Source organism: Eretmochelys imbricata, chromosome 28 (genome assembly GCF_965152235.1).
Source record: "Eretmochelys imbricata isolate rEreImb1 chromosome 28, rEreImb1.hap1, whole genome shotgun sequence".
NCBI lineage: Eukaryota > Metazoa > Chordata > Testudines > Cheloniidae > Eretmochelys > Eretmochelys imbricata.
Genome location: NC_135599.1, coordinates 5,288,608 through 5,302,610, shown reverse-complemented (window position 1 = coordinate 5,302,610; position 14,003 = coordinate 5,288,608). Strand labels below are relative to the sequence as shown.

Below are 14,003 nucleotides of genomic sequence, written 5' to 3'. Positions count from 1 at the left end.
ATCTCCACCCAGGTTGGGAGGTAAAGCTCTGCAGATAAACTTTTGAACTTTGGGGCTGCCCTGACCAGGGACAGAGACTTTTGGGTCATTGGACTTTTGGGACTTTGGGTGATTTGGTTTTGCTGGACTCAAGAACCAAAGGGAAAGGGCATGCCCCAATTTGCTTGGGGTGGGTTTTTTTTTTTGCTCGTGGGTTGTGTTATGAATCCTGTTGGTGCTGTTTCCCCAACATAATGCCACATTGTTTCTCTCTGTTATTAAAAGGCTTTTTGCTACACTCAGACTAGGTGCTTGCGAGAGGGGAAGGATTGCCTCTGGGAGGCGCCCAGCGGGGGTGGTACATATTTGTCCCAGGTCACTGGGTGGGGGCTCGAGCCGGTTTGCATTGTGTTATTGGAATGGATCCCCTAGATATTGAACCCGGCCCTTGTTGCTGCCAACTCTGACGGGCTGAAGGGTTACACGGAGCGAGGGTGGGCAGGAAGCCGCCTTAGCCCCCTTGTGCTGCCGGTGATGGCGGTGGGGGTCCCCGGGCCCTTTTAAATTGCCCGGGGGCAGCAGGCGGGGCTGGGGGAGACACCGGGCCCCGGACTTTGGTGGAGCCAGGCCCCCGTGGTCTTATGTTGCTGGAGCACGGGCACCAGGGGCCCAGATGAGGCGCCTCCCCTGCCGCTGGAGGAGCATGGGTGCTAATCCACCTTTCGGTGGGTTGGTTTTTGGAAGGTTAAATGAAGGCAGCCTCTGCTCTGGGCTCGCCCAGTTTCAGGGCCTGATGCTGCTTTGCACAACGATGAATCTCGGAACAGGCCAGCACTGAAATGACGGCAGAACCTGAGGAAGGAAAAGCCTCCGGGTTCGTCTGTGGGCCTTGACGCCGAACGGGAGCCGTAATTTGACTCGCTTTGTGGCTGCGGCCGGTAAAATGTCAGGACAAAGTCGTCCCAGTGATTGTGACACTGGGTTTGAGGCGGCTTTGGTCTTATAAAAATGTAACTAGCATGGAACACTTGTGTTTTTAAAGGTGGCTTCCCCAAGCAATCCCAAGTTGTTCTTCCCAGAGCTGGGTGATAGTGGGCAGCAGGGGATCTCCCCAGTCTGTGGGGGAATCTCTCTGGGCCCCACTGTTAGTTCTCCAGCCTTTCTCCCCCTAACCACGCACACCTCTCCCCACCCATTATCAATGCTTTACAGCGATCCCTCCCTCCCCTTATGGGATACAGACTCTCAGTGACAGAGACTGCCTGGGGCTCCCCTCTGCATGGCTCCAATGGGGAAGGAAAGAGTCTGACGGGGAGAGGAAGGAGACAGGCCGAAGGAGTCAAATGGGGCTAGACGAGAATAGAGAATAGAGGAGATTTTCTTCCTATTAAAATGGACTGGAGTCTCATTGCTGGAAAGCCACATCTTGAGTGAGGTTTGAACCGGCAGCCTTTCAATTGCCAGGCAAAGGTGCGAACCACAGAGACCGATCACGGCCGACTTCCCAAAGCTGTCCAAGGAGCCCCTGCAGGGGTGCAAGTGGTTAGTGCAAAGGGCAATATTGCTGGGGTTGTGAGTTCAAGCCTTCCCTGCAGCCCTGGTTTCTATTACCCCATGGAGCTTCCCCAGCTTGCTTGTCCTAATTCACATGGAAAGTGCCATGAGAGGAAGGTCTGAAATGTGGACGTTGGTGCAAAGCTTGGGACCCCCCACCAATGCTGCCATTAGCTGTGGGTGGGTTGCTCAGGGGCAGGGAGAATTGATTTCTTTGCTGCTGAGAAAGCTGCCAGGACAGGTCTGTGGGCACCAGAGCTCCCCACTTCTTGCAGCACATGCCAGGCTCTGTCACTCCTGGAGGAGGGTCAAAGAATCATAGAAGATCAGGGTTGGAAGGGCCCTCAGGAGGTATCTAGACCAACCCCCTGCCCAGAGCAGGACCAACCCCAACTAAATCATCCTAGCCAGGGCTTTGTCATGCCTGACCTTAGAAACTTCTAAGAAAGGGGATTCCACCACTTCCCTAGGTAATGCATTCCAGTGTTTCACCACCCTCCTAGGGAAAAAGTTTTTCCTAATATCCAACCTAAATCTCCCCCACTGCAACTTGAGACCATTCCTCCTTGTCCTGTCTTCTGCTATCACTGAGAATAGTCTAGATCCATCCTCTTTGATCCACCTTTCAGGTAGTTAAAAGCAGCTATCAAATCCCCCTTCATTCTTCTCTTCCGTAGACTAAACAATCCCAGTTCCCTCAGCCTCTCCTCATAACTCATGTGTTCCAGTCCCCTAATCATTTTTGTTGCCCTTTGCTGGACTCTCTCCCATTTCTCCACATCCTTCTTGAAGTGTGGGGCCCAAAACTGGACACAGTACTCCAGGTGAGGCCTCACCAATGTCGAATAGAGGGGAACGATCACGTCCCTCGATCTGCTTGCAATGCCCCTACTTATACACCCCAAAATGCCATTGGCTTCTTGGCAACAAGGGCACACTGTTGACTCATATCCAGCTTCTCGTCCACTGTCACCCCTAGGTCCTTCTCTGCAGAACTGCTGCCGAGCCATTCGGTCCCCAGCCTGTAGCGGTGCATTGGAATCTTCCGTCCTACGTGCAGGACTCTGCACTTGTCCTTGTTGAACCTCCTCAGATTTCTTTTGGCCCAGTGCTCCAATTTGTCTAGGGCCCTCTGTATCCTATCCCTACCCTCCAGCATATCTACCACTCCTCCCAGTTTCGTGTCATCCACAAATTTGCTGAGGGTGCAGTCCATGCCATCCTCCAGATCATTAATGAAGATATTGAACAAAAACGGCCCCAGGACCGACCCTTGGGGCACTCCGCTAGATACCGGCTGCCAACTAGACAAGGAGCCATTGATCACTACCCGTTGAGCCCGACAATCTAGCCAGCTTTCTATCCACCTTATAGTGCGTTCATCTAGATCATAGGTCTTTAACTTGCTGGCAAGAATAGTGTGGGAGACCGTGTCAAAAGCTTTGCTAAAGTCAAGGAACAACACGTCCACTGCTTTCCCCTCATCCACAGAGCCAGTTATTTCGTCATAGAAGGCAATTAGATTAGTCAGGCATGACTTTCCCTTGGTGAATCCATGCTGACTGTTCCTGATCACCTTCCTCTCCTCTAAGTGCTTCAGAATTGATTCCCTGAGGACATGCTCCATGATTTTTCCAGGGACTGAGGTGAGGCTGACTGGCCTGTAGTTCCCAGGATCCTCCTTCTTCCCTTTTTTAAAGATGGGCACTACATTAGCCTTTTTCCAATCTTCCGGGACTTCCCCCGATTGCCATGAGTTTTCAAAGATAATAGCCAATGGCTGTGCAATCACATCCGTCAATTCCTTTAGCACTCTCGGATGCAGCTCATCTGGCCCCATGGACTTGTGCACGTCCACTTTTTCTAAATAGTCCCGAACCACTTCTTTCTTCACAGAGGGCTGGCCACCTCCTCCCCATGCTGTGCTGCCCAGTGCAGTCATCTGGGAGCTGACCTTGTTCGTGAAGACAGAGGCAAAAAAAGCATTGAGTATGTTAGCTTTTTCCACATCCTCTGTCACTAAGTTGCCTCTCTCATTTAGTAAGGGGCCCACAGTTTCCTTGGCTTTCTTCTTATTGCCAAAATACCTGAAGAAACCCTTCTTGTTACTCTTAACTTCGCTCGCTAGCTGCAACTCCAGGTGTGATTTGGCCTTCCTGATTTCACTTCTGCATGCCTGAGCAATATTTATACACTCATCCCTCGTTATTTGTCCAATCTTCCCCTTCTTGTAAGCCTCTTTTTTGTGTTTAAGATCAGCAAGGATTTCTCTGTTAAGCCAAGCTGGTCGCCTACCATATTTACTTTTCTTTCTACACATCGGGATGGTTTGTCTCTGTAACCTCAATAAGGATTCTTTAAAATACAGCCAGCTCTCCTGGACTCCTTTCCCCCTCATGTTATTCTCCCAGGGGATCTTTCCCATCAGTTCCCTGAGGGAGTCAAAGTCTGCTTTTCTGAAGTTCAGAGTCCGTATTTTGCTGCTTTCCTTTCCTCCCTGTGTCAGGATCCTGAACTCGACCATCTCATGGTCACTGCCTCCCAGGTTCCCATCCACTTTTGCTTCCCCTACTAATTCTTCCCGGTTTGTGAGCAGCAGGTCAAGAAGAGCTCTGCCCCTAGTCGGTTCCTCCAGCACTTGCACCAGGAAATTGTCCCCTACAGTTTCCAAAAACTTCCTGGATTGTCTGTGCACCGCTGTATTGCTCTCCCAGCTGATATCAGGATGATTGAAGTCACCCATGAGAACCAGGGCGTGCCACCTTGTAGCTTCTGCGAGTTGCCGGAAGAAAGCCTCATCCACCTCATCCCCCTGGTCCGGTGGTCTATAGGAGACTCCCACCACGACATCACTCTTGTTGCTCACGCTTCTAAACTTAATCCAGAGACTGTCAGGTTTTTCTACAGTTTCATACTTGAGCTCTGAGCAGTCATACTGCTCTCTTACATACAGTGCAACTCCCCCACCTTTTCTGGCCTCCCTGTCCTTCCTGAACAGTTTATATCCATCCATGACAGCACTCCAGTCATGCGAGTTATCCCACCAAGTCTCCGTTATTCCAATCACATCATAATTCCCTGACTTTGCCAGGATCTCCAGTTCTCCCTGCTTGTGTCCCAGGCTTTGTGCATTTGTATATAGGCACTTGAGATAACCCGCTGATCGCCCCTTGTTCTCAGTATGAGGCAGGAGCCCTCCCCTCTCACACGCTCCAGCTCGTGCTTCCTCCCGGTATCCCGCTTCCCCACTTACCTCAGGGCTTTGGTCTCCTTTCCCTGGTGAACCTAGTTTAAAGCCCTCCTCACTAGGTTAGCCAGCCTGCTCACGAAGATGCTCTTCCCTCTCTTCGTTAAGTGGAGCCCGTCTCTGCCTAGCATTCCTCCTACTTGGAACACCATCCCATGGTTGAAGAATCCAAAGCCTTCTCTCCGACACCACCTGCATAGCCATTCGTTGACTTCCATGATTCGACGGTCCCTACCCCGGCCTTTTCCTTCCATGGGGAGGATGGACGAGAACACCACTTGCACCTCAAACTCCTTTATCCTTCTTCCCAGAGCCACGTAGTCCGCAGTGATCCGCTTAAGGTAATTCTTGGCAGTATCATTGGTGCCCACGTGGAAAAGCAGGAAGGGGTAGCGATCCGAGGGCTTGATGAGTCTCGGCAGTCTCTCCGTCACATCGCAAATCTTAGCCCCCGGCAAGCAGCAGACTTCTCTGTTTTCCCGGTCAGGGCGGCAGATAGATGACTCAGTCCTCCTGAGGAGAGAGTCCCCGACCACCACCTCCCACCTCCTTCTCTTGGGAGTGATGGTCGTGGAACCCCCAACCCTAGGACAGTGCATCTCATGCCTTTCAACTGGTGGAGTCTCCTTCTGCTCCCTTCCCCCAGACGTATCATCTGGGTCACTCCCCGCAACTGTACCTGTGGAGAGAACATGAAAATGGTTACTTACCTGTGTCCGCTTTGCTGGTACATGGACGTTCCCCCTTCTTCTTCTGGAGGTCACATGTTGCCAGATTTCTTCACAGTCCTCCTGTCCCTGCTGTGCAGCCTGCTCTGAATCTTCAGAACCTTGTGCCCATAGAAGCATATCCTGATGTCTGTCCAGGAAATCTTCAGTTTCTCTTATGCAACGCAGGGTCGATACCTGTTGCTCCAGACCTTGAACCTTCTCTTCCAATATGGAGACCAGCTTGCACTTTGTAGAGACAAAGTGGCTTCTGTCCTCTGGAAGAAAGACACACATGGCACATCCAGTGCAGGTCACAAGAGTTGACCACTCCCCATCCATATTACCTTCCTACTATGAGCTTCCTCCGGAGATGCAGTAATTCCTCAGAGAAGTCGTTAGGGTGTAAGCCTCAGTGGGCTCACTCCAGGTGAAGTCCCAGGCAAACTCCTGCTGTTTGCTGCTCTGCTGTTCCCCGCTGCTCTGCTGTTCCCCGCTGCTCAGCTGGTTCTATAAGCATCGAGCCTAAAGCTCTTCCAAGCCTTCTTAGCGCAGGGGGCAGCGCATCAGTCTCATAATCTGAAGGTCCTGAGTTCAAGCCTCAGAGAAGGCAACTCTTCTTGCTCCCTGCTTTAGATTTTCTAACAGAAATCAGAGAAAAAAAGACGAGACCTGAGTGGTTTCTAGACACCCTCCCATCCATCTAACACACATACACAGACTTTTCTAACGGTACGTGTACAGTACGAAATTAGTTCAATATTATTCGATTGGAAATTTCGGGAGCTATTTTAGACATTCAGGCTTCGGTGTCCCCACTAAAGCGCGTGAATTCGGCAGAGTGCGTCCACAGTACCGAAGCTAGCATCGAACGTCGGAGCGGGTGCACCGTGGGTCACTATCCCGCAGTTCCCGCAGTTCCCGCCGCCCACTGGAATTCTGGGTTACGCTCCCAGTGCACGATGGGGCAAAAACATTCTTGGGGGTGTTTCTGGTGCGTGTCATCAGGAAGCTCTGGCAGACAATCGTTTCACGCCTTTTTGGCATGTAGACGCCGTACTGCTTTCAGCAAACGGTGCACCGCTTGCTCTTCTGCAACTATGAATCCGCCTCTCATTTCCTCTCCCCTTCCGATGTAATCTCTACTATCTACTCTTTCTCTTCCTCATCGAACTCTTCTGCCTCCAACTCTGCTCTCCCACTGGTGCCACGCTTCCGAGCTTCTCCGGGTTGTCTGTCTTGGGCTCCCGCCTCCGTGAAAACCACGGAAGACAACCATTTCCCGCCTTTGTTCGGCTACCACGAACCAAACAGCATCTCTTCCCCTGCCACTCTGCTCTCCTACATTTCGCGCCCGTTTTCCAGGATTACCCGTGCAGGCGCCATGGAGCCCGCTCAGATCTCCGCTGCAGTTTTGAGCATTGTAAATACCTCGCGCATTATCCAGCAGTATGTGCAGTCCCTGCAAAAGGGGGCGAGGAAACGACGACGGGGCGATTACTATACTGATGAGGACATGGACAAAGATGGCACGGCGTGTGGCAATTGGGAGATCATGGTGGTGCTGGGCCAGGTTCATGCCGTGGCAGGCCGATTCTGGGCCCAGGAAACAAGCACAGACTGCTGGGGCCTCATCGCGTTGCAGGTGTGGGATGATTCCCAGTGGCTGAGAAACTTTTGTAAGCGTAAGGGCCACTTTCATGGAGCTTTGCGACTTGCTGTCCCCTGCCCTGAAGCGCAAAGACACCAAAATGAGAGCCACCCTCACAGTTGGGAAGTGAGTGGCCATAGCCCTGCGGAAGCTTGCAACGCCCGACAGCTACCAGTCAGTTGGGAATCAGTTTGGAGTGGGCAAATCTACTGTGGGGGCTGCTGTGATCCAAGTAGCCAACACAATCATTGACCAGCTGCTATCAAGGGTCGTGCCTTTGGGAAATGTGCGGACCATTGTGGATGGCTTTAATACGCTGGGGTTCCCTGACTGCGGCGGGGCGATAGACATAACGCATATCCCTCTCTTGGCCCCGGAACAGCGGGGCAGCCACTACATAAAACGCAAGGGGTACTCTTCCATGGTGCTGCAAGCCCTGGTGGATCACAAGGGACGTGGCGAAAGGGATGCACAAACAATCCAGTTGGGCCATTGCCCACAAGCTCACCCCAAGCAGCTTGGACTCCTGATGACTGTGATGCTGAGGTTCCTTAGACCCCTGTTCATATTTCAGACCCCAGCCGGTGCAGCATCCCTGCCCAACCACTCACCATCTGCCCCAGGAGAACCAGCTGGTGGGCTGCATCCACAGGCAGGTAGTTTATGCCGCTCCCCTCAGAGCAGCAGCCACAGCTGTGCAGCTACTCCCCACATCTGGTTGCCGGGGATCCAGCTGGATTGTTTGGGCATCCCTTTCAAGACTTGCCCTCAACAACCTGGCAGCCCCCAGCTTTCTCATTGCTCTGTGGTTGTTTGCTCTGTGAAAGGGGCCTCTAGGAATTAGTATTTCCAGAGGCATTAAAGAATCATAAAGGAGAAGGAAAAGTTAATGCCTTAGAAAAGTCTGTGTGTCTGTGTTAGATGGATGGGAGGGTGTCTAGAAACCACTCTGCTCTCGTCTTTTTTCTCGGATTTCCAGTGGTAATCAAGGTCAGCCATTGCCAGCAGTTGACAAGAACATGTGAGAACAGTGCGGGTGGGAAATAAACATGGGGAAATAGTTTTACTTTGTGTAATGACCCATCCATTCCCAGTCTTTATTCAAGCCTAAGTTAACTGTATCCAGTTTGCAAATTAATACCAATGATCACTACAAAAGGTTCCCCCCACCCCACCCGGCTCTCCTCCTGGTAATAGCTCACCTTACCTTAGCGAGCAGATGGAGGGACGTGATCGTTCCCCTCTATTCAACATTGGTGAGGCCTCATCTGGAGTACTGTGTCCAGTTTTGGGCCCCACACTACAAGAAGGATGTGGAGAAATTGGAGAGAGTCCAGCGAAGGGCAACAAAAATGATTAGGGGTCTAGAACACATGACTTATGAGGAGAGGCTGAGGGAGCTGGGATTGTTTAGCCTGCAGAAGAGAAGAATGAGGGGGGATTTGATAGCTGCTTTCAACTACCTGAAAGGGGGTTCCAAAGAGGATGGCTCTAGACTGTTCTCAATGGTTGCAGATGACAGAACAGAGGAGTAATGGTCTCACGTTGCAGTGGGGGAGGTTTAGATTGGATATTAGGAAAAACTTTTTCACTAAGAGGGTGGTGAAACACTGGAATGCGTTACCTAGGGAGGTGGTAGAATCTCCTTCCTTAGAGGTTTTTAAGGTCAGGCTTGACAAAGCCCTGGCTGGGATGATTTAACTGGGAATTGGTCCTGCTTCGAGCAGGGGGTTGGACTAGATGACCTTCAGGGGTCCCTTCCAACCCTGATATTCTATGATTCTATGATTCTATACCTGATCACTCTCGTTACAGTGTGTAGGGTAACCCCCATTGTTTCATGTTCTCTGTGTATAGGAGTCTCCCCACTGTATTTTCCACTGCATGCATCTGATGAAGTGAGCTGTAGCTCACGAAAGCTTATGCTCCAATAAATTTGTTCGTCTCTAAGGTGCCACAAGTCCTCCTGTTCTTACTCATGGTGTTGTATCCCCATCGTGTGGCCGTTTGGTGTCAGTCCTTTTAAATAAACAATGAGTTTTTTTCATAGAAACCATATTTTCCTCATACAGACGCAGGAGTAGATTAATCTGCAAAGGGAAGGTGATTCCAAGGCAGTTCCGGAGGGAGAAGGGAATGTTTTCAGCATCACTAAATTATTGTGTTGTACCTCACACACACACACAGAGTGACAATAAACTCAATTAACTGAGCTACCAACACACTGCACAGGAATGAAATAAACAACTTTATGTTCAAGGAGTTCGGTGCATGTAAATAATATTAAAAACATGTTTTGGGCAACGCATGGAAAAGTCATTGTATTGTACAATCCACTTGATATAGTTAATACACCACATAATATTTAACGAAGTTAAGAACCATGTGCTTATAAATTAACATGTTGTGCCATTTACACACGCAAAAGACCTAGAAAAAACTGAATTATTTGAGCTTCCACCATTTCCACTTTCTCACAGCATGTTAGACCCCCTGCTTTAAATGAAATATGTCTAAAGGCCAGATGTATGAAAGAATTGTCTCATTCTGTATTTCTTAGCTTTTATCTCAAAAGGTAATAGAGTCATAATCTCCCCCAAACACCATGGGACCTCCCCCAATTATTAAAATGCCCCTGTCTTCAGCAAGACCATGACAGTGACCCACAGCTAGAGTGTCTAGGCCAAGCTGTTCTGAAGGAGGCAAGTCAAAGATTTTCTCTCTGCTTCCCTTGGCAAGGTCTGAGTGGGAAAACAAAATTCCCCACATGGAAAGTTTTCTGCTGAGAAACCAATACTAGTCTGTTTGGGGACTTTGATTTGAATGGATTATTATTCTTCTCTTCTGATCTCTGAATTATTTCAGTTCAATCTTTGTCCTCCAGATATGTTTCCAGGTGTTGAATTGTGGGGGAGAGAGGCCAAGTCATGATGTCTCTTCCCCTCTTCCATAGTTTCTTCCTACTTGCTAGGAAGTTCCTGTGCTTTGATGTGAGTCAAGCAGTGTCCATTGTCTCCGGGCTGTCTCGGAGGAGTCCGCATTGTACACGGTTCCTGGGAGAGTCCTTGGGAGCGTGGATACCTTCACTGGGCCAGCAGCGAGTCTGGCTCCTCCAGCGTCACACCGGAAAGGCTGGCGGTGGCCATTTCCCAGCCTCATCACATATTTCAGTGACACACCCAGAGCAAAACTCCACCATTTCCCAGACAAGCCTAGCACACACCATCCACCCAGGCATTAGCCTTCAACAGATCACGACTTTTACAATGATAGCTCACCAGGCCGACTCTGTACAAATCATACCTTAATTCTGTGAGAGTGGTGACTATGGGGCTTCCAGGGTGCTGCTTTGAGCACAGCCTGCCACCCCTGGGCTGACATTGCAATGGAGACGTCCCCGTAGAGTCCCTCTCTCCCGGGATAAAGATGGCAGCAGGGCTGGCCTGGGTCACCTGATGTGGGCTCCTGGAGCTCAAGCTGTGGGGCTCAAAAGTGGGATGCAGATACTGGTGTTCTTGCTGAAGCCTAGGTTCGGAAACCCTCACCCCTCGTGGGGTCTCAGAGGTTGGGCTCAAGCCCATCTGTCTCACCTGTCATTTTATAGCCCTGCAGCCCCAGCCCCAGAAGCCTGAGTCAGCTGCCCTGGGTGTTTTAATGACTGTGCAGACATAATGTTAGGATACGTCTACAGTGCAATGAATCACCCACGGCTGGCCGGTGTCACATTAATCAGGATCAGGCGGCTTGGGCTGTAAAGTTGCAGTGTACAAATACAAAGAAACAAGAGCAAAAACCGGTTGCCTTTATAGCTAGATAGCTATAGATACATGGCAAATAGCAACAAGAATCAGCGTAGAGCTGGATCTAAAAAAATGAAAGATTAATCTTTGCTCTACAAATAATAACTACTGATAAATGGTAATATAAAAAAGGACCTCAAATTCCTTCATAATTTCATGGTTTTTGGAACTTCCAGGCATATTGGCTAGAATTTTCGAGACACATATTGTCAGAAAAACGTATCACGCTGAGTGCTCCACCTGAAACAACAGCAAATACTGTTGCCTAGATAGATAGATACATTGCAAAGAGCAACAAGTATCAATGTGGAGCTGAATCTGCAAAAGGGAAAGATTAATCTGGCAATACAAATAATAATGTATTAATTATTATTATTATTATTATTTATTATTATGTCACAAAGGACCGTGAATTCCTTCATACTTTTATCATCCTCAGGATGTTGTGTGAATTCAGAGACATGATTGTTTTCTGGAGCAGCCTTTGCAGTTTCAAAAGGAAATGCAGGCAGAAAATGAAGCAGGGAGGGTTGTGATGGGGTGCATGAAAGGAGAGGAGGCTTGTTCCTCTTGAGTTTTCTTTCCGTTGCTCTCGTGATCCTGATGGTGGAAGTGGAAGCTTAATTTGAGTTTCTCCCCACTCCCCTCCTTCTGTCGGCGGTGTGTGTCTTCACCAGGAGTGCTTCCACCAAATGAAGAGGGGCAGTGTTGGGGGGGCTGAGAAACGGGGCTCTTCACTCCGCGCAGCTGCCCACTGGGAGCCCAGCTGCCCCCTGGGCTCTTGACTCCCCACCTCCTCCCTGGAGTGGGAGCCGGCCACCTGGGCTTCTTCCCTGCCTGCTCCCAGCCAGGAGTGGGGGCGGGGGCCAAGTGCTCAGGCTTCTCGGCTCCCTGCGCTGGGAGCCGGGAGCTTTCGTGCAGCAGCCCCGCGAGGAGCCAGGCAGGTGCAGCCCCGCTGGGATCAGGGAGCGGAGGGCAGCCATGAAGGGAGCCAGCCGGAAGCCATGACATTGGCAAGACAGCCAGCAGCCCCTGTGAGTCAGGCAGTGTCTACACAGACACTGTGTTGTCCTAACGACCCCAAAGCAATCCCCGTGCCTCTTGAGGAGCTGGAGTTACTATGTGGGTGTAGCAGGGCACTTACATAGATGGGACAAGGCTGTAGTGTGCACCGTGAGGTAATTAGGACAACCTAAAATGCTGTCGGCGGGCCTAACTGTGTAGTGTAGCCCAGGTTTTAATCTCCTGCTGATGGGTTATATGCTGGGTGCCTTGTTTCCTTTGCTTAGGAGTGCTTGTTCTCACACCTATCTCCTCGCTTTCCATTCCAGTTCAGGGAAGGAGAGAAGAACCAAGTCTTCAGGTATGAAAAGGCAAAACATTTCTACATGACCCTTCGCAGTCAGTGAAACCTGTGGTGGGAAACGTGCCCTTGATTTTACTGCATCTTGGTTTCTTGTCTTGTTGGTTGCTCCCGAGGAGCTGGCAGGGAAATGTCCATGGAGAAGTGGAGTGGATGTGAGGTTTCTTGCTTATGAGATTTGCCTGTGTTTTGGCCTCATTGTGAGAAGGGCAAATTGGATGAGACCTTGCAGCTTTTCTGATGCCTGTCTGAGTTTGGAAAGTAAGTTCTTTGTTGTCCTGTTCTTCAAAGGAAACTGAGGGAGCGGATATACACTGGCAGCTGAGAAAGCCTTAGAAGGGGAAATCCAAATCTGGGCACAATTGGTTTCTGTCGTAGACTGTAGTGTAGTGTGGTGGTTATCATGTTGGCTTGACACACAAAATATCCCTGGTTTAAAACTTGGCAGAAACAGTGCCTTTTCCCCCGACTGATCACTTTTGGTCTTCCTCCATTCCAAGCCCTTTGCTGAAATACACCCATATTTCCCACACTTTTTGTTCATTTTTCTTTCCTTTTACAATATTTTAGGGTTTTAATTTAATGGCCAAACAATTTTGCTCATGAATTAAAGTTTAACACAACATTTGACAGCCTTTTCCCATGCCCTCTTTTCTGTCACTTACAGGAGTTTACTTATGGGACTATTCACTGATTTATTGCACCGAGCATTTCAAAGGAAAGGTCAGAATCATTTATCTTGGATTCACTTTCCTTACTTCTTTCTAATTCTTTCTCTCACATAGATGGGGAAATCTGTGTTGGAGCAATTTAGCTTACCACTCTCTCTTTCTAGACGGAAGCTGACACAATTTAAAACTTCCCAATTTGCAAATATCTATGTGAAAATATTTCCTAAAGCAATGCAGAGATCCTGGGCAGGGCTAGGGGTGAGGCAGATTAATAATTGGCTGTTCTTTATTTTGGTGCTTGCTAATTGGCCATTTGGAATTTTAATACAGGATGGCATTACAGCCGAAAGATAATCTCAAGATGTGGAGAAGAAATGGTTATACGGGCTAATAAATAATTTCTTGGTGTCACACCAAAAGTGATGCATTCCAGTGTGAAAGAAGAACTAATTCATGGCTTATGAGCATTTGCTACGTAGTTGTAGCCATGCAGGTCCCAGAAAAGCTTGTCTTTGTCCCCAACAGAAGCTGGCCCAGTGAAAGATATTATCTCACCCACCTCCGCGTTTGCTCGCCACACTACTGTTAGCCGACGGCCAAGGATGTTTGGTGAGGTGCCAGCTATGCCCATTTATACCATCCGTGACTTTAACCGCTAGGACGCACTGTCCCTTCGCGGCGGGCAGCCCGGGCTAGGCTGACGGATGCCCCAAGGTCCTAACCACCCGTGACTTTAACTGCTAGAGCTCAGAGCTCCTTCGCAGCGGGCAGTCAATACTGACTGACAGGTGCCCCAATGGCAGCACTAAGAGCCTCTCCACACCCGTGACTTTAACTGCTAGAGCTCAGAGCTCCTTCGCAGCGGGCAGCCAGGATTGACTGACAGGTGCCCCAAGAGTTTGCCCCGTGGAGGCGGCACAACTCAACGCTAGGCTCTTAGTACTCTCACCTCATGGCCAGGCTTTAGAGCCAAAACGGCTGAGGTTCTTTCATTGTGTTGGCTGCTTTCCAGTAAACCAGAGAAAACAAGT

The 14,003-nt window shown here is 49.7% G+C and overlaps 1 protein-coding gene and 1 non-coding gene across 2 annotated transcripts in view; both read left to right on the top strand.

The window, feature by feature from the left end:
• Positions 1 to 14,003, top strand: part of LOC144258216 (uncharacterized) — a 970,182-nt gene that overhangs the window by 315,438 nt on the left and 640,741 nt on the right. The window lies entirely within an intron of this gene.
• Positions 6,028 to 6,100, top strand: TRNAM-CAU (transfer RNA methionine (anticodon CAU)). Its single transcript has one exon. It is a non-coding gene; the product is annotated as a tRNA-Met (tRNA).